A 20234-nucleotide genomic window follows, 5' to 3' on the forward strand; every position below is an offset into this window, starting at 1 on the left:
TATGAGGAATTCTTTGACAATGGTACTGCTCCTCCATGGTTAAGATTGTGCTCCCCACATTCCCCAGCTCCCAAAGCATATGGTATGGAAAGCTTACTACCCCATTCCATTTCACCTTCAGCACCCAGCTTTGTCTCCCTCAGTGGTAACAAGTAGGGTGTTCTAACCATACATATCTTAACCCCTACCCCCAGTTTTTCTAACTTCCCCTTATACCATGTTCTACTGATCTCTGGGCTTTTCTTGACAATTGAATGACTTAAACATGGCCACAAAATCTGTCATGATTTTCCAGTACTAACAGTCTCATTTCAGTTGTATTTTCACATGGCTCCATAATGGACTTGAACAAGACAACATGATCCCTCAGGTTTCTCAGGTATAAGCTCATAGAATGGGGCCCCTTCATGAAACTCTACTTTTGCCACCCCATGACCATGAGTCATTTGTGGTCTAGTGTTGTTTGCTTCTGTTCAGTTGCTCATTCGTGTCTGACTCTTTGCAACCCCATGGACTGCAGCACGCCAGACTTCTTGTCCTTCACTATCTCCCAGAGTTTGCTCAACTCATGTCCATTGACTCAGTGATGCCATCCAATCGTCTCATCCTCTGTCTTCCCCTTCCCCTCCTGCTTTCAGTCTTTCCCAACATCAAAGTCTTTTCCAATGAGTTGGCTCCTCACATCAGGAGGTCAAAATATTGGAGCTTCAGCTTCAATATCAGTCCTTCCAATGAATATTCAGAGTCGATTTCCTTTAGGATTGACTGGTTTGATCTCCTTGCTGTCCAAGGGGCTCTCATGTGTCTTCTCCTGCACCACAGTCCAAAAGCATCAGGTCTTCAGTGCTCAGCCTTCTTTATGGTCCAAGTCTGACATCCATACATGACTACTGGGAAAACCATAACTTTGAGTATGGCGACCTTTGTCACCAAAGTGATATCTCTGCTTTTTGATACACTGTCTAGGTTTGGTATAGTTTTCTTCCCATGAGCAAGTGTCTTTTAATTTCATGACTGCAGTCTCAGTCCTCAGTGATTTTGCAGCCCAAGAAAATAAAGTCTGTCACTATTTTCATTTTTGTCCACATCTATTTCCCTTGAAGTGATGGGATCAAACACTATGATCTTAGTTTTTTGAATGTATAGTTTTAAGCCAACTTTTTCACTCTCCTCTTTCACTTTCATCAAGAGAATCTTTAGTTCATCTTTGCTTTCTTCCCTAAGGGTGGTGTCATCTGCATACTTGAGGTTATTGATATTTCTCCTGGAAATCTTGATTCCAGCTTGTGCTTCATCCAGTCCAGCATTTTGCATGACGTAGTCTTTATATAAGTTAAATGAACAGGGTAACAATATACTGCCTTTACTTACTCCTTTCCCTACTTTGAACCAGTTCATTTTTCCCTGTCCGGTTCTTAGTGTTGCTTGGTCTGCTGCTACTCGGTCTACTAGGAACCCAAATTCCTCTCATCTCATTATCTTCAAAATTGTCTCAATATCTGGACTCTATCCATTTAGAAGCTTTTCCACTAGTAACCGCCAAATATCTTGTGCTAATTTACACTACAGCTGTTAATTCAGTCAACTCTATCAGGCCCTTTTTTGAAATGACATTTGGTGTGTTTTCAGACTTTCTTAGTACACCCAGGGAATGAAGCTCCATGAATCATTCATTCCACCATTCACTCATTGGGTATTTTTCCCTAAATAAACAAATGATGGGTGACATAGAATCCATTGGTAATTTATTAGTATAATTTGTTGAACCACAGAATGATAATAACAAGTTAAGTAAATAATACCTTTACTTGATATATTAATAATAATAATAATAAAGTAAGCATAATAATAATAAGGAAATAACACTTCAGCTAATAATTTGCACTATGCTTTCCAGGGAAAACTTGAGTGCCTTAGCTATGCAGACATCCATGCACACCAGTACTGTGTGACATTAAATATTTCCCAACCTCCATGAAGATCAGTTTATTTACACAGTTGTAATTAGAGATTAAAAACTATACCTGCCTCAAAATTTTGCTATAAAACAACAAAATGCCTACTATAAGGCACATTACATGATCGGTCCTATGGAAATATGAGCCCCCATATATCTGATAAGGGGTTAATTTCCAAAATATATAAGAAACTTCTATGACATAATAGCAAAAAATTTAGCAACCTTTATTTCAAATATGCAAGGGACTTGAAGAGAGTTCTGTTTACAGAAGACATATTAAAAAGGAGTTTAATATCACTACTGATCATCAAGGATATGAAAATCAAACACACAGTGACATATCACTTCACACCTGTTAGAATGACTGTAATCAGAAAAACAAGAAGTCCTAGCAAAAGTTGGTGAGGTTGTGAAGCAAATAAGAATATTTTTACCTGTTAGTGGGATGGTAAATGGTTCAACCATTAAGGGGTACTGGGGAAATGGACACATTTTCAATAGGTTTCCCATATTTGTCTACGTTTGCTTCTTTTTGTCCCCCTTCTCTACAAGGATGGTGTTTAAAAAAATTGATGCACATTTAACTGTTGTGAACAACATGAAGGTTACTCAAACGTTAAAAAATAGAAAACAGAACTACCGTATGTATTACCCATTCCACATTTGTGTATTTATCCAAGATAATTAAAATCAGGGTCTCAAAGACATATGAGCACTTTCAAGTTCACTGCAGCAGTACCCACAGTAACCAAGATGTGTTAACAACCTAAATGTCCATCAACAGATGAATGGATAAATAGACTGTAGTCTATACATACAATGGATTATTATTCCTCCTTAAAAAGAAGGAAATCCTGTCATATGAGACAACATGGATCAACCTGGAAGACATTACGTGAAGAGAAGTAAGCCAGACACAGGAGGACAAATACTGCATGAATCCCCTTATATGAGGTATTGAAAACAGTCAAACTCATGGAAGTAAAAGGGCACATGGGCGTATGTCCTGAGTAAATTGTGATTCAAAAGACAAATGTACCCCAGTGTTCATTGCATACAGCTGCTATGGAGAACAGTATGGAGACCCTTAAAAAATTAGGAATAAAATTACTGTATGGCCCAGCAATCCCTGGGGACACTTCTCTGGGCATATGCCCTGAGAAAATTGTAATTCAAAAAGGCATATGTACTCCAGTGTTCATTGCAGCACTGTTTCCAACAGCCAGGACATGGAAGCAACCTAGATGTCTGTCAACAAATGAATGGGTAAAGAAGTTGTTGTACATATATACAATGGAATGTTACTCAGCTATAGAAAGAAACAAATAGGAGTGCAGTTTAACTGAGGTGGACAAATCTAAAGCCTGTTACACAGTGTGAATCAGTCAGAAAGAGAAAAACAAATATCACATTTTAACACATGTATATGAAATCTAGACAAATGGTGCTAATTAACGTATTTGCAGAGCAGGAATAGAAATGCAGATGTGGAGTACAGGACTTCTGAACACAGAAAGAAAAAGAGAGAGTGGGATGAACTGAGAGAGTAGCATTGAAATATATGCATCACCATGTGAAATATAAATGGCTAATAGAAAGTTGCTGAATAGGATAGGGAGCTCAGCCTTGGGCTCTGTGATGATCTAGAGGGATGGGATGCAGAGCAATGGGGTGAAAGTGAGGCTCAAAGTGCAAGGGATATATGTGTACTTAAAGCTGACCCACATTTTTGTATGGCAGAAAGCACCACAACATTGTGGAGCAGTTATCCTTTAATTAAAAATAAATTTCAAAAGAAGAGATGTGAGCTCTAAAAGGCAGCAAAACTAATAGAAATTATGAATAACTCCTTACAATAACCAAATAATGTGAAACGTGCCCCAAAATGTGATTAAAGTAGGATTGTTTAGACTGAGGGCACCCTCCCCGAGACCCTTGACCTGCACCTCTGTGTTTTCAAGCTGACATCACTGCTAATTCAAAGGCTTCAGTCTGAAGGCAATTTCAGAATCCACACCTTCTTACTAGTAAGAAAGGTCCTCCCACTGCCTGAGGGAACATTTCATGCTTTGTGCTCTCTCCTGAAAGAAGGCTGTGTGGTGTCTGCAATGTTCCTTGATTGGGTTGATGTGGTTAAGAAAAAAAAAAAAAAATCAGTGACATAACCTGGGCATTTGAAGAGGTAGGAACTTTTTTAGATTGAGCCCTGGTCCTGATCCCTTTCTCAGTATCTCAGAGAAACAAAATGAGGACAGCTATTCTGAGATTCCACAGTGGAGTAACCAAAATCACTGTTAGGAAACAGACATCCTTCAGGGATCCCAGAAGGAACAGGGATGTCTTGGGATGGGTCAGGTTTTTCACAACATTTTTTCTCTTGTTGAAGTGTTAGGAACTAGGTGAGGCCTGCTGGAGCAAGAGAATTATCTAAGGAACATGTGACTTAGAACAGTTCTACCAACATAATTTTAAACTTCCTCTTCTTGCCTCATGAATGACTAATGGATTCCAAAGGTATTTTTTACCAATAAATTTTATGGGTTGTCACTTATGTTCGATAAATGAAGGAGGATCAGGCTTTCTTAAAAAAAAAAAAAGAGTGCTTAATGAGGTTACTGACATGGAAATAGAGATAATTAATTCCTGATACACAGAGAAAATGACTAAAAGACAGGTGAGACTCACTTTTTTCAAATAATGGATAATCAAAGCATCTGTAGCAAATTAAAACTCTAAATAGCTACATGTAATAGCTCCATGAAGGCTTGCTAGATTTTACTTAGAACCTAGTAATAGTGGTTATCTAGGAGAGAACTTGACTGTCTGGGGGATGAGTGGAAGAGAGACTAAATGAGACATGAGGCAAAGAAGAAATCATCAGCAAATATACATGCTCGAAGAGGAAGGAGTGATGCCAAGGGAAAGTATTTTTTGAACCTACAGTTTAACATGGAGCCAAACTATTCATCAAATATGAATAAAATAAAATTCATTTGTTCCTTTTCCAGGAAATCTTCCCAACCCAGAGATCAAACCAAGGTCAAACCTCTTTCTACATTGTAGCTTCCTGAAAACAATTGAATTCTCTCAGCCTCAGTTTCCCTATTTGTAAAAAAGTAGAAGAGAATGTATTCAACTCAGTGTACTCAGAAATTAATTTATTCACAAATGTTTCCTGATTATTAACACATGCCGTGCAGTAAATACATGCTGTTAACTGTTAACATGAGTATGGTGAACAAAGTTCTCGTCTGTGTAAGTTCTTGAGTGAATTTCACACACACACACACACACACACACACACACACACAAACACACACACACACAATCCAGCTTGTTATTCTTCCAACCTGCGGTTTCCCATGAGGTACTCTGCATATAAATTAAATATGTAGGATAACAGTAATACTCCTTCTTCAAACTCCTTTCCCAATTTTGAACCAGTCAGCTGCTTCATGTCCGGTTCTGACTGTTGCTCTTGACCTGCATGCAGTTTCTCAGGAGACAGGTAAGGTAGTCTGGTACTCCCACCTCATTAAGAATTTTCTACGGTTTGTTGTGAGCCACACGATCAAAGGTTTTAGCATAGTGAATGAAGCAGAAGTACATATTTTTCTGGAATTCCCTTGATTTCTCCACGATCCAATGATGGTTGGCAATTTGGTCTCTGGTTCCTCTGCCTTTTTAAAACACAGATTGTACATCTGGAAGTTCTGGGTTCACATTTGATGAAGCCTAGGTTGAAGGATTTTAAACCTAACCTGCTAGCATGTGAAATGAGAGTAATTGTAAGGTAGAATGAACATGATTTGGCCTTACCCTTCTTTGTGATTGGAATGAATAATGACCTTTCTCAGTGATGTGGCCAATGCTGATGTTTCCAAATTTACTGACATAGTGCAGTGTTTTAACAGCACTATCTTTTAGAATTTAAATAGGTCAGCTGGAACTCGATCACCACCACTATCTTCGTTTGTTATAATGCTTCCTAGGGCCCACTTGACTTCACACTCCAGAATGTCCAACTCTAAGTGAGTAATCATGCCATCGTGGTTATTGGTATCATTAAGACTTCTTTTGTATAGCTTTTATGTACAATATACATGTACTCTGATTTTTGAATGCACAATTTATACATACCCACTAGTTTAAAGTTGTTAAAACTATTTATATTTACACTTATTTGTTTCCTTTCATACCTAGCATAATTAAGAAATTGAATTTGAAATCTCTTGCTAGAATGGTGAATTAATATATATACCACCAATATTAAATCAGTGTTTCATATTTCCTAATTAAGAACACAATTTTTAGATGTGAAGATAAAAATTGTGGGTCTTCTCTGCACTGGGAGCAGCTCTTTTGCTGCAGCCTTTCATTCCCTGAAAAGGTAAGCTTGTGCCAAGCTGGTCTCCACCCCCTCCTTGGTCAGGAGAACCTCTACACTATTGAGCCGATCACTGCTGCCGTGGTGCTAAGATGACGAGAGACACTGAGAGATGAGAGCCACAGCAGCTTGGCAGCCCCCCGCCCCCCGACCACCTCACTTACTACTAGCTGCAGCTTCCAAACCAGTGCCATTTCAAGGGGCATAGACGCAGCCGCCAAGTTCTTTGGAGCTGGGGCTGCCAGGGCTGCGGTGGCTGGCTTCGGAGCTGGAAGTGGGACTGTGTTTGGGAGTCTCCTCATTGGTTATGCCAGGAACCCTTCTCTAAAGCAGCTGCTCTTCTCCTGTGCCATTCTGGGTGGGCTTTGCCCTCCCAGGGGCCATGGGGCCCTTTTGCCTGATGGCAGCCTTTCTCCCCTCTTTGCCATGTGAGGCAGCCATTTCCACCATGGTTCTTTTCCCATGTCTCGTCTGCCCTGTATGTCCCTTTTCCTGTATCTCCCCAGGCAGCAGGGGAAAGTGGTTGGCTCAGGGCTTGACAGAAGGAAGACAAATAAATACTGTATTAATAAGAAAAAAAGAAAAAGATAAAAACTGTGCACCAAATTCCTGCATAAGAAGTATGGTGAGGGTTCCACTAACCACTGAACAATTCTTGAACACTAGCTGGGTATTCACAATTCAACTTAATTCTGATACTCTTTATCTGGAGACAGTATCAGATTCCATAGGTTAACTGTTCAGTCCTCTATGACAGACCCCCGTCACCACTTAAGACACCAGTCAAAAGTCTAGTTTGTCACCTGAGCTTCTGACCAACTAGTTACAGATGGGAGGTTTCAGTGACCTCCTCCTTAGGTTAGATTACTTTGCTAGAGGAGCTCACAGAACCAAAGAAAATTCTTTACATGCACTCACTGCTCTATTGTAAAATGATGTGGTACAGGATACAGATGAGTACCAAACAGACAAAACACACAGGGCAAGGTATGTGGTCAGGGCTGTGGTGCTTCCATGACCCTCCAGGTGTGCCACTCTCCCTGCACCTCTAATTTTCAACAACCCAGAAGACCTTCAAACCCCAAATTACTGAGATTTTTATGACGGCCTCATTTTCAGCCCACCTCTCTCCTCATCAACATTAGAGGCAGGGGCTAAAAATCCCAAACTTCTAATTCAATGCTATAAAGAGCAATATTGCTTAGGAACCTGGAATACTAGATCCATGAATCAAGGAAAATTGGATGCAGTCAAGCAGGAGATGATAAGGTTGAACATCAACATCATAAGAATCATTGACCTAAAGTGAACAGAAATGGGTGAATTTCATTCAGATGACCATTATATCTACCACTGTGGGCAAGAGTCCTTTAGAAGAAATGGAGCAGCCCTCATAGTAGCCCTCAAGAGTCCAAAATTCGGTACTTGGACCCAACCTCAAAAACAGCAGAATGATCTCAGTTCATTTCCAAGGAAGACCATTCAACATCACTGTAATTCACGTCTACACCCAAACCACTGATGTGAACGAAGCTGAAGTTGACTGCTTCTATGAACACCTACAATGCCTAGAACTAGCACCAGAGAAGACATCCTTTTCATCATAGGGATTTGGAATGCAAAAGTAGGAAATCAGGAGATACCCGGAATAACAGGCAAGTTTGACCTTGGAGTACAAAGTGAAGCAGCGCAAAGGAAAGAGAGTTTCATCAAGGGAACAGGCTGGTCATAGCAGACACACTTTTCCAACAACCCAAGAAATAGCTCCACACATGGATATCACCAAAGGTCAATGCTGAAACAAGATTGATTATGTTCTTTGCACTTCAAGATGGAGAAGCTCTATACGGTCAGCAAAAACAAGACACAGAGCTGACTGTGGCTGAGATCATGAGTTCCTTATTGCAAAATTCAGGTTTACAGTGAAGAAAGTAGGGAAAACCATTAGGCCATTCAGGTATGACCTAAATCAGATCCCTTATGATTATACACTGGAGAGGATGAATAGATTCAAGGGATGAGATATGATAGACAGAGTGCCTGAATAACTATGGACAGAAGTTTGTAACTTTATATAGGAGGTAGTGACCAAAACCATTCCAAAGAATAAGAAATGCAAGAAGGCAGAGTGGTTGTCTGAGGAGGTTTTAGAAATAGGTGAGGAAATATGAGAAGAGTAAGGCAAGGGGGAAAGGGAAAGCTATACCCAACTGTAGACAGAGTTCCAGAGAAGAGCAAGGGGAGATAAGAAAGCCCTTTAAGTGAGGTGTGCAAAGTAATAGAGAAAAACAATAGAATGGGAATGAATAGAGATGTCTTCCAGATAATTGGAGATATCCTGGGGACTATTCATGCAAGGATGGGCAGGATAAAGGGCAGACACAATAAGGCCCTAACAGAAGCAGAACAGATTAAGAAAAAGTGACAAGAATATACATAAAAGCTATACAAAAGAAATCTTAATGATACCAATAACCACGATGGTGTGATCACTCACTTAGAGTTGGACACTCTGGAGTGTGAAGTCAAGTGGGCCCTAGGAAGCATTATTACAAACGAAGATAGTGGTGGTGACTGAATTTCAGCTGAGCTATTTAAATCCTAAAAGATAGTGCTGTTAAAACACTGCACTAATATGTCAGTAGGGCTTCCCTGGTGGCTCAGAGGTTAAAGCGTCTGCATGCAATGCTGGTGACCTGGGTTCGATTCCTGGGTCAGGAAGATCCCCTGGAGAAGGAAATGGCAACCCACTCCAGTATTCTTGCATGGAGAATCCCATGGCCGGAGGAGCCTTATGGGCTACAGTCCACGGGGTCGCAAAGTGTCAGACACGACTAAGCGACTTCACTTTCAATATGTCAGTAAATTTGGAAACATCAGCATTGGCCACATCACTGAGAAAGGTCATTATTCATTCCAATCACAAAGAAGGGTAAGGCCAAATCATGTTCCTTCTACCTTACAATTACTCTCATTTCACATGCTAGCAGGTTAGGTTTAAAATCCTTCAACCTAGGCTTCATCAAATGTGAACCCAGAACTTCCAGATGTACAATCTGTGTTTTAAAAAGGCAGAGGAACCAGAGACCAAATTGCCAACCATCATTGGATCGTGGAGAAATCAAGGGAATTCCAGAAAAATATGTACTTCTGCTTCATTCACTATGCTAAAACCTTTGATCGTGTGGCTCACAACAAACCATAGAAAATTCTTAATGAGGTGGGAGTACCAGACTACCTTACCTGTCTCCTGAGAAACTGCATGCAGGTCAAGAGCAACAGTCAGAACCGGACATGAAGCAGCTGACTGGTTCAAAATTGGGAAAGGAGTATGAAGAAGGAGTATTACTGTTATCCTACATATTTAATTTATATGCAGAGTACCTCATGGGAAACCGCAGGTTGGAAGAATAACAAGCTGGATTGTGTGTGTGTGTGTGTGTGTGTGTGTGTGTGTGAAATTCCCTCAAGAATTTACACAAACAAGAACTTTGGTTACTGTTAGAAAAACGCCGCGGGAGGAAAAAAGCCGCCTCTAATGACCGGTGGTAAAGGCTTTATTGAGCGGTCGCTCTCGGGCAGAACTCCTGGGGGCGGGTGAGTGAGGAGACAAAGGGAGTCTGCGAGGTATAGGGGGTGGGGAGGGGTTTTATAGCCAGGGTCGGCGTCCAAGCCAGGTCTTTTTATATAAGGAAGAAAGTGCGGGCTACAGCGGCGGTCAGTGTCCGAGGGCTCCGGGTCGGTACCTGATTGGACCAGGCTACAGGGGGTCGGTCTCTGGAAGTTTAGCCAGCCTCCAGAATTTGCCTTGTGGCACTTTTCTGGGGCATGTCTCAATATGCCCGACCTTTTAGTTACCATACTCATGTTAACAGTTAACAGCATGTAAGATACTGCAGAGCATGTGTTAATAATCAGGAAACATTTGTGAATAAATTAATTTCTATGAGTACACTGAGTTGAATACATTTTCTTCTACTTTTTTACAAATAGGGAAACTGAGGCTTAGGGAATTCAATTGTTTTTAGGAAGCTACAATGTAGAAAGAGGTTTGACCTTGGTTTGATCTCTGGGTTGGGAAGATTTCCTGGAAAAGGAACAAATGAATTTTATTTTATTCATATTTGATGAATAGTTTGGCTCCATGTTAAACTGTACGTTCAAGAAATATTTTCTCTTGGCATCACTCCTTCCTCTTCGAGCATGTATATTTGCTGATGATTTCTTCTTTGCCTCACGTCTCATTTGGTCTCTCTTCCACTCATCCCCCAGACAGTCAAGTTCTCTCCTAGATAACCACTATTACTAGGTTCTAAGTAAAATCTAGCAAGCCTTCATGGAGCTATTACATGTAGCTATTTAGAGTTTTAATTTGCTACAGATGCTTTGATTATCCATTATTTGAAAAAAGTGAGTCTCACCTGTCTTTTAGTCATTTTCTCTGTGTATCAGGAATTAATTATCTCTATTTCCATGTCAGTAACCTCATTAAGCACTCTTTTTTTTTTTTTTTTAAGAAAGCCTGATCCTCCTTCATTTATCGAACATAAGTGACAACCCATAAAATTTATTGGTAAAAAATACCTTTGGAATCCATTAGTCATTCATGAGGCAAGAAGAGGAAGTTTAAAATTATGTTGGTAGAACTGTTCTAAGTCACATGTTCCTTAGATAATTCTCTTGCTCCAGCAGGCCCCACCTAGTTCCTAACACTTCAACAAGAAAAAAATGTTGTGAAAAAACCTGACCCATCCCAAGACATCCCTGTTCCTTCTGGGATCCCTGAAGGATGTCTGTTTCCTAACAGTGATCTTGGTTACTCCACTGTGGAATCTCAGAACAGCTGTCCTCATTTTGTTTCTCTGAGATACTGAGAAAGGGATCAGGACCAGGGCTCAATCTAAAAAAGTTCCTACCTCTTCAAATGCCCAGGTTATGTCACTGATTTTTTTTTTTTTTTCTTAACCACATCAACCCAATCAAGGAACATTGCAGACACCACACAGCCTTCTTTCAGGAGAGAGCACAAAGCATGAAATGTTCCCTCAGGCAGTGGAAGGACCTTTCTTACTAGTAAGAAGGTGTGGATTCTGAAATTGCCTTCAGACTGAAGCCTTTGAATTAGCAGTGATGTCAGCTTGAAGACACAGAGGTGCAGGTCAAGGGTCTCGGGGAGGGTGCCCTCAGTCTAAACAATCCTACTTTAATCACATTTTGGGGCACGTTTCACATTATTTGGTTATTGTGAGTAGTTATTCATAATTTCTATTAGTTTTGCTGCCTTTTAGAGCTCACATCTCTTCTTTTGAAATTTATTTTTAATTAAAGGATAACTGCTCCACAATATTGTGGTGCTTTCTGCCATACAAAAATGTGGGTCAGCTTTAAGTACACATGTATCCCTTCCACTTTGAGCCTCACTTTCACCCCATTGCTCTGCATCCCATCCCTCTAGATCATCACAGAGCCCAAGGCTGAGCTCCCTATCCTATTCAGCAACTTTCTATTAGCCATTTATATTACACATGGTGATGCATATATTTCAATGCTACTCTCTCAATTCTTCCCACTCTCTCTTTTTCTTTCTGTGTTCAGAAGTCCTGTACTCCACATCTGCATTTCTATTCCTGCTCTGCAAATACGTTAATTAGCACCATTTGTCTAGATTTCATATACATGTGTTAAAATATGATATTTGTTTTTCTCTTTCTGACTGATTCACACTGTGTAACAGGCTTTAGATTTGTCCACCTCAGTTAAACTGCACTCCTATCTGTTTCTTTCTATAGCTGAGTAACATTCCATTGTATATATGTACAATAACTTCTTTACCCATTCATTTGTTGACAGACATCTAGGTTGCTTCCATGTCCTGGCTGTTGGAAACAGTGCTGCAATGAACACTGGAGTACATATGCCTTTTTGAATTACAATTTTCTCAGGGCATATGCCCAGAGAAGTGTCCCCAGGGATTGCTGGGCCATACAGTAATTTTATTCCTAATTTTTTAAGGGTCTCCATACTGTTCTCCATAGCAGCTGTATGCAATGCACACTGGGGTACATTTGTCTTTGAATCACAATTTACTCAGGACATATGCCCATGTGCCCTTTTACTTCCATGAGTTTGACTGTTTTCAATACCTCAAATAAGGGGATTCATGCAGTGTTTGTCTTCCTGTGTGTCTGGCTTACTTCTCTTCGCGTAATGTCTTCCAGGTTGATCCATGTTGTCTCATATGACAGGATTTCCTTCTTTTTAAGGAGGAATAATAATCCATTGTATGTATAGACTACAGTTTATTTATCCATTCATCTGTTGATGGACATTTAGGTTGTTAACACATCTTGGTTACTGTGGGTACTGCTGCAGTGAACTTGAAAGTGCTCATATGTCTTTGAGACCCTGATTTTAATTATCTTGGATAAATACACAAATGTGGAATGGGTAATACATACGGTAGTTCTGTTTTCTATTTTTTAACGTTTGAGTAACCATCATGTTGTTCACAACAATTAAATGTGCAATAATTTTTTAAAACACCATCCTTGTAGAGAAGGGGGACAAAAAGAAGCAAACGTAGACAAATATGGGAAACCTATTGAAAATGTGTCCATTTGCCCTGTACCCCTTAATCATTGAACCACTTACCATCCCACTAACAGGTAAAAATATCCTTATTTGCTTCACAACCTCACCAGCTTTTGCTAGGACTTCTTGTTTTTCTGATTACAGTCATTCTAACAGGTGTGAAGTGATATGTCACTGTGTGTTTGATTTTCATATCCTTGATGATCAGTAGTGATATTAAACTCCTTTTTAATATGTCTTCTGTAAACAGAACTCTCTTCAAGTCCCTTGCATATTTGAAATAAAGGTTACTAAATTTTTTGCTATTATGTCATAGAAATTTCTTATATATTTTGGAAATTAACCCCTTATCAGATATATGGGGGCTCATATTTCCATAGGACCGATCATGTAATGTGCCTTACAAGTAGGCATTTTGTTGTTTTTATAGCAAAATTTGAGGCAGGTATAGTTTTCATCTCTAATTACAACTGTGTAAATAAACTGATCTTCATGGAGGTTGGGAAATATTTAATGTCACACAGTACTGGTGTGCATGGATGTCTGCATAGCTAAGGCACTCAAGTTTTCCCTGGAAAGCATAGTGCAAATTATTAGCTGAAGTGTTATTTCCTTATTATTATTATGCTTACTTTATTATTATTATTATTAATATATCAAGTAAAGGTATTATTTACTTAACTTGTTATTATCATTCTGTGGTTCAACAAATTATACTAATAAATTACCAATGGATTCTATGTCACCCATCATTTATTTATTTAGGGAATAATACCCAATGGTTGAATGGTGGAATGAATGATTCATGGAGCTTCATTCCCTGGGTGTACTAAGAAAGTCTGAAAACACACCAAATGTCATTTCAAAAAAGGGCCTGATAGAGTTGACTGAATTAACAGCTGTAGTGTAAATTAGCACAAGATATTTGGCGGTTACTAGTGGAAAAGCTTCTAAATGGATAGAGTCCAGATATTGAGACAATTTTGAAGATAATGAGATGAGAGGAATTTGGGTTCCTAGTAGACCGAGAAACAGCAGAGCAAGCAACAGTAATAACCAGACGAGGAAAAATGAACTGGTTCAAAGTAGGGAAAGGAGTAAGTAAAGGCAGTATATTGTTACCCTGCTCATTTAACTTATATACAGAGTACATCATGCAAACTGCTGGGCTGGATGAAGTACAAGCTGGAATCAAGATTTCCAGGAGAAATATCAATAACCTCAAGTATGCAGATGACACAACCCTTGGGTCAGAAAGAAAAAATGAACTAAAGATCCTCTTGATGAAAGTGAAAGAGGAGAGTGAAAAAGTTGGCTTAAAACTACACATTCAAAAAACTAAGATCATAGTGTTTGATCCCATCACTTCATGGGAAATAGATGGGGAAAAAAATGAAAATAGTGACAGACTTTATTTCCTTGGGCTCCAAAATCACTGAGGACTGAGACTGCAGTCATGAAATTAAAAGCCGCTTGCTCATGGGAAGAAAACTATACCAAACTTAGACAGTGTATCAAAAAGCAGAGACATCACTTTGGTGACAAAGGTCGCCATACTCAAAGTTATGGTTTTCCCAGTAGTCATGTATGGATGTCAGAGTTGGACCATAAAGAAGGCTGAGCACTGAAGACCTGATGCTTTTGAACTGTGGTGCTGGAGAAGACACATGAGAGCCCCTTGGACAGCAAGGAGATCAAACCAGTCAATCCTAAAGGAAATCGACTCTGAATATTCATTGGAAGGACTGATATTGAAGCTGAAGCTCCAATATTTTGACCTCCTGATGTGAGGAGCCAACTCATTGGAAAAGACTTTGATGTTGGGAAAGATTGAAGGTAGGAGGAGAAGGGGATGACAGAGGGTGAGAAGGTTGGATGGCATCACTGAGTCAATGTACATGAGTTGAGCAAACTCTGGGAGATAGTGAAGGACAAGTAGTCTGGCGTGCTGCAGTCTATGGGGTTGCAAAGAGTCGGACACGAATGAGCAACTGAACAGAAGCAAACAACACTAGACCAAAAATGACTCATGGTCGTGGGGTGGCAAAAGTAGAGTTTCATGAAGGGATCCCAGTCTATGAGCTTATGGCCGAGAAACCTGAGGGATCATGTTGTCCCTTGTTGTCCCTTGTTTCCCTTGATCATAATGTTGAAGTCCATTATGGAGCCATGTGAAAACACAACTGAAATGAGACTGTTAGTACGGGAAAATCATGATAGACTTTGTGGCCACGTTTAAGTCATTTAATTGTCAAGAAAAGCCCAGAGATCAGTAGAACATGGTATAAGGGGAAGTTAGAAAAACTGTGGGTGGGGGTTAAGATATGTTCGGTTAGTACACCCTAGTTATTACCACTGAGGGAGACAAAGCTGGGTGCTGAAGGTGAAATGGAATGGGGTAGTAAGCTTTCCATACCATATGCTTTGGGAGCTGGGGAATGTGGGGAGCACAATCCTAACCATGGAGGAGCAGTACCATTGTCAAAGAATTCCTCATATTTCCTAACTGGTGCATGACATTGGCACTGGGGCTTTGAGACAATGTATTGAAAGACTCACTCTGCACTCCCTCAGTGAAGAATGAGGAAGTCCATGGGCAATGGAGTTTTCTGATATCAGCATGAGTGTGGCAATGTATTTTTGAGATTGCAAGCACATGGTATTTGGGGTGGGAAACAAGTGCATCATGACAGATCTGGGATCTTCCCTCTGGGTGGAGCGTCCTGGTCCTTATAAAAGGAGTCTCTATCACTTTGCTGCTATCTTCGTGATACTCAGTCATAGGTCTTCTTTGAAGCCTCTGGTGAGTACAATTTTAGAGGTTTTTAGCACTTGTGTGGTAGGGTATAATCTTAGGGTAGAAGTGGCTGCATTTTAACAAATTAGTGCTCTCTATGGGAATAAGAAGGTAAAGAGAATTTAGGGTAGTTTTCAGTACTTGTTCTTGAAGTCTTCAATGTGCTCTTAAATGTGACGAGAGGAATGAAATCAATGGCACAATCTTAATCTAGGGAGAGTAAGGGAGATGAGATGTCGTTTCAGTGCAGACTACATTAATTGCAAATGAAGCCTTCTCAGCCTTCATTCCCACTGAGGCTAAGTTTGGGACTTTGCATTTCTCCTCGGAAGACAACAGTCAAGTCAGTTAGACCAGCAACCAAGATCTCATGGGAGAAGTTAGTAGAGATGTGTTTTGAGATGGGCTACAAGTTTCACATCCTGATTATTCTTCTTCAGAGTATGTTTGTATTCACACAGCACTTGTGTAAGTAATTTTTTTCTTTAGAGAGTCGTAGAATAGGACTCCCTGTTAATAGAAGAAGAGGATTTTGTTGTGAACAATGCTGTCTGTTTGTATTTCAGATTCCTTGCGACCCAGGAAGGATGTCTTACCATCAGCACCCACATCCACATCAGCATGAGCATCAGCATCACCATCAGCATCAGGTCAAGGAGCCCTGCCATCCTCCTCCAAAAGTGTGCACACAGAAGTCCCATGAGCCTTGCCCACCTCATCCATGCCCACCTCCAGTGACCCAGCAGAAATGCCCTCCTGGGCCACCATGCCCACCATGCCCACCATGCAAGCAGAAGTGTCCACCCAAGTGGAAGTAACAGCACCAGATTTCATCTGGACCAAGAAACAACAAGATCCAGGCTCTTCCATTGCTGTCCCTTCGGCCATGGTGATGGACTGCATCTTCCTTAACCTCCCTCCGGGACCAACAACTGACAGAGTAAAGGGTGGATTCCTGAAGCTGACACCACCTTGTTGGATAAACAGCAACAGAATCATCGCCTGATCACTCTTTGCCATGTGCCTGTCTGTAATCCGGGTTGTGATCTCTACCTTGTGAGCACTTAGTGTGTCTATTCTTTTGCTTCTCCAATAAAGCCTGTGTCATACTGGAGCCCACATTTCTTCTTCATTTTTTTTTTTTGCACTTTGTGTTTTTAATTTCTCCTGTCAACTACAAGTACTCCTCTGTGTGTTCCTTTTACTCCCATTGGATTTTCGGAGTTAGACTTTTCCATCATCGAGTTCAGCTTTGCCTGAAATATGTCTTTTGGATTGGATCCATGAAGGAATTCTTTCATTGGTTTCAAACACGTCTATCTCTCTACCTTGTAGGACCCTTAATAGAACTGAATTCTGTCAGCCTCAGTTTCTTCACCTGAGAAATTTAGGAAAGAATGTATTCAACTCAGTGTACTCATAGAAATTAATATATACACAAATATTTCCTAATTATTGATACAAGCCAGGCCATCTCTTATATGCTAGGGACATGATAATGGTGACCAACGTCCTCGTCCATCTAACTTCTTGAGGGCATTTTACACATACACACCCATATGCAAAAGACAAATAATAGTCTTGCATGTGTATGTGTGAGAGAAAATTTGGAGAAAAGTTCTTCCAAAGTGGCTTTTTGGGCAATGACCTGAGTGAAGAAATGAGTGAACTTGAGTGTGTATCTGGGATACATTGTACCATGAGAGGAGATGGCGAGTGCTAAGGCAGAGGAAATTAACCACAGAAAGGACAGTGATCAAGGAGACACTGCCTTCAAATGGGGTCAGAGAGGTTGGAATGCAAAGATTTAGTAATGATTGTAATTATTTATTCATAGTTTGACAGCCATACTCTGCTGATGGCCTAATGGCCTCAAAATTTATATCTATGCAATTATCAACTATAAGTTAAAGATACATCAAAATTGCTGAATGAATTGTAGGATTGCATTATAGAGCTGCACTAATTAAGACAGGTTCCTATCTCACAAGGAAAGACAGAGAGATCAGTGCAATAAAAGAACATCCAGAGATAGATCCACACCATAAGTGGTCAATTGATTTTCAACAAGGATGTCTAGGTAACTCAACAGACGCAAAATAACCTTGCCAATAAATGGTAATCAAACTGTTGCATACTGATACAGAAATAATTGAAGCTTGGCCTTTACCTAACACCATATAAACATTAACTCAATTTGTATCACAGACTAAAACATAAGATCTAAGACTCTACAATTTCTAGAGGAAAACATAGGAGAAAATCTTAGCTGTGATGGGTTAGGCTGTTATTAAAAATCAGTACCCAAGATACATAAATAACTCATAAATTCAGTTATAAATAGACACTGAATAGAAAACTTGGCAACAGTCACTTTACAAAGAAAATGCCTTCATATGGTCAGCAAAATGATTTTTAGAGCTTCTGAAAGTCACTAGCATTTAATGAGGAATATTCAAAATTCAAATCTGATGGGTAAATCCTTCAAAAGTGTGGAAGTGACAAACTAATTAAGACACAGGACAAGCAGCAAATACACTACACCTCTGGGAGGAGTCTGGAATTGTTGCAAGTACTTTGGAAAACAGTTTGGCATTATCTGTAAAAGTAGAAGTTGGATACTTCTGGGAACATCCCCTAGAGAAATGTGTGAACATGTGCACTCACAGACATGGAGAAAATGCCCCAGTGTTCCTAACAGATCCAAAAAGGAAACAACTTTGAGGTCAACCAATAGTACAGCAAAGAGAGAAATGAAGTGCTGTATAGCCATACAAGGATATCCTAAATTCACTGGTGGATAAACTAAAGCTGCTGCTGCTGCTGCTGCTGCTAAGTCGCTTCAGTCGTGTCCGACTCTGTGCTACCCCACAGATGGAAGCCCATCAGGCTCCTCCGACCCTGGGATTCTCCAGGCAAGAACACTGGAGTGGGTTGCCATTTCCTTCTCCAATGCACGAAAGTGACAAGTGAAAGTGAAGTCTCTCAGTCATGTCCAACTCTTAGCGACCCCATGGACTGCAGCCTACCAGGCTCCTCTGTCCATAGGATTTCCCAGGCAAGAGTACTGGAGGGGGTGCCATTGCCTTCTCCAAACTAAAGCTACATGGTGTCAACTGGAAGATGAGAGACACAAATATGGTATACAGTATAATTTCATTTATATAGTTAAAAAACTAGTAACTTAACTATAATTTTTAGAGATGTTCCTATACCGATGTTTAAAAACCAGAAAGCAAAAGGAAGAAAGTGAATAATAGGAGTCATGATAGTGGTCACTTCAAGTGGAGAAGGTATGGGATGCAATTTAAAAGGAAACTTGGGTCTTTTGAAGGGTTGGAAGTGTTCCTTTTCTTAACTTCATGTTTCTTGACAATAATGAGATCAATCTGTAATTATCTACTTCATGCAGCAAAGCTTTATGAACTTTCTGCATATGTTGATCAGATTCTCCTAAAATCAAACAAAATTTTACTTTGTGTTTTCCTTTTTCTTGTTTTTCTTCAAGACAAAATTGGGGAGGGAATTATTAGGCCAGAGCCCTATCCAAGAGTACAAAGTCAACCCCCGTAAAAATAAAATTAGTTTTCAGTGTTGGAAGCACAAGAATAAAATATTCTATGCATTTTTTTACATATAAGGTGATAGAATATAATGGAGGCAACTTCCCTGTAGATGGGAACACTGTTAATAATAGACCTACCTTTCATTTTATCACTATCATCAAATAAATTTTTGCTTTGCAAAAGAATTAATTTTTGAAATTAATGTAATTTTTACTGAAGAATACGTGCTTGACAGGATTTTGCTGTTTTCTGTCAAACGTCAATATGAATCAACCATATGTACGTATATTTGTTAGTCCTTTTAAGCATTTTTAAAAGATGTCTTTAAAAGATCATATGTACTTTCAGTTAAAAGAAAATAGATGTGATAATAGAGAATTACATAGAAAGTTGACACTCTGAACTTCAGCACTGAATGGATGGAAAACTGTGAATAAATTATCAAATCCTTTGATACATCTTTCAGATCCAATGTCTTCAATCCCATTTGGAGACATTGTCTCTTTGATGACTGTTCTCCCTGCAGTTACTCTGCCCTGCCTCAGCACTCACCATCTCTGCTCACTGGTACAGTGTACCCCAGATACTCAAGGCTCACTCCTCTCTTCACTCAAGTCTTTGCCCTAATATTCACTTTGAAAAACCTTTTTCTACACAGTTGTCTCCAACATATCCCCATGCATCACTATTATTTGCTCGTGTGTGTGTGTGTGTGTGTGTGTGTGCGCGCGTGCAAACTCCCTTCAACAGTTTAGATGGAAAAAGGACTTTAGACACCATCCTCATGTCCCTAGCACATAAGAGACTGCCTGGCTTGTGTTAATAATTAGGAAACATTTGTGAATAAATTGATTTCTATGAGTACACTGAGTTGAATAGATTCTTGCCTACTGGTTTTCAAATCAGGAAACTGAGACTGAGAGAATTCAATTC

General features: G+C 39.8%; 1 pseudogene; it reads left to right on the top strand.

Annotated features, from left to right (window-relative positions):
- Window positions 1–2831: 2831 nt before the first annotated feature.
- On the top strand, window positions 2832–16360 carry LOC133074486 (ATP synthase F(0) complex subunit C2, mitochondrial-like; annotated as a pseudogene).
- Window positions 16361–20234: the final 3874 nt, after the last annotated feature.

Source organism: Dama dama, chromosome 20 (assembly GCF_033118175.1).
Source record: "Dama dama isolate Ldn47 chromosome 20, ASM3311817v1, whole genome shotgun sequence".
NCBI lineage: Eukaryota > Metazoa > Chordata > Mammalia > Artiodactyla > Cervidae > Dama > Dama dama.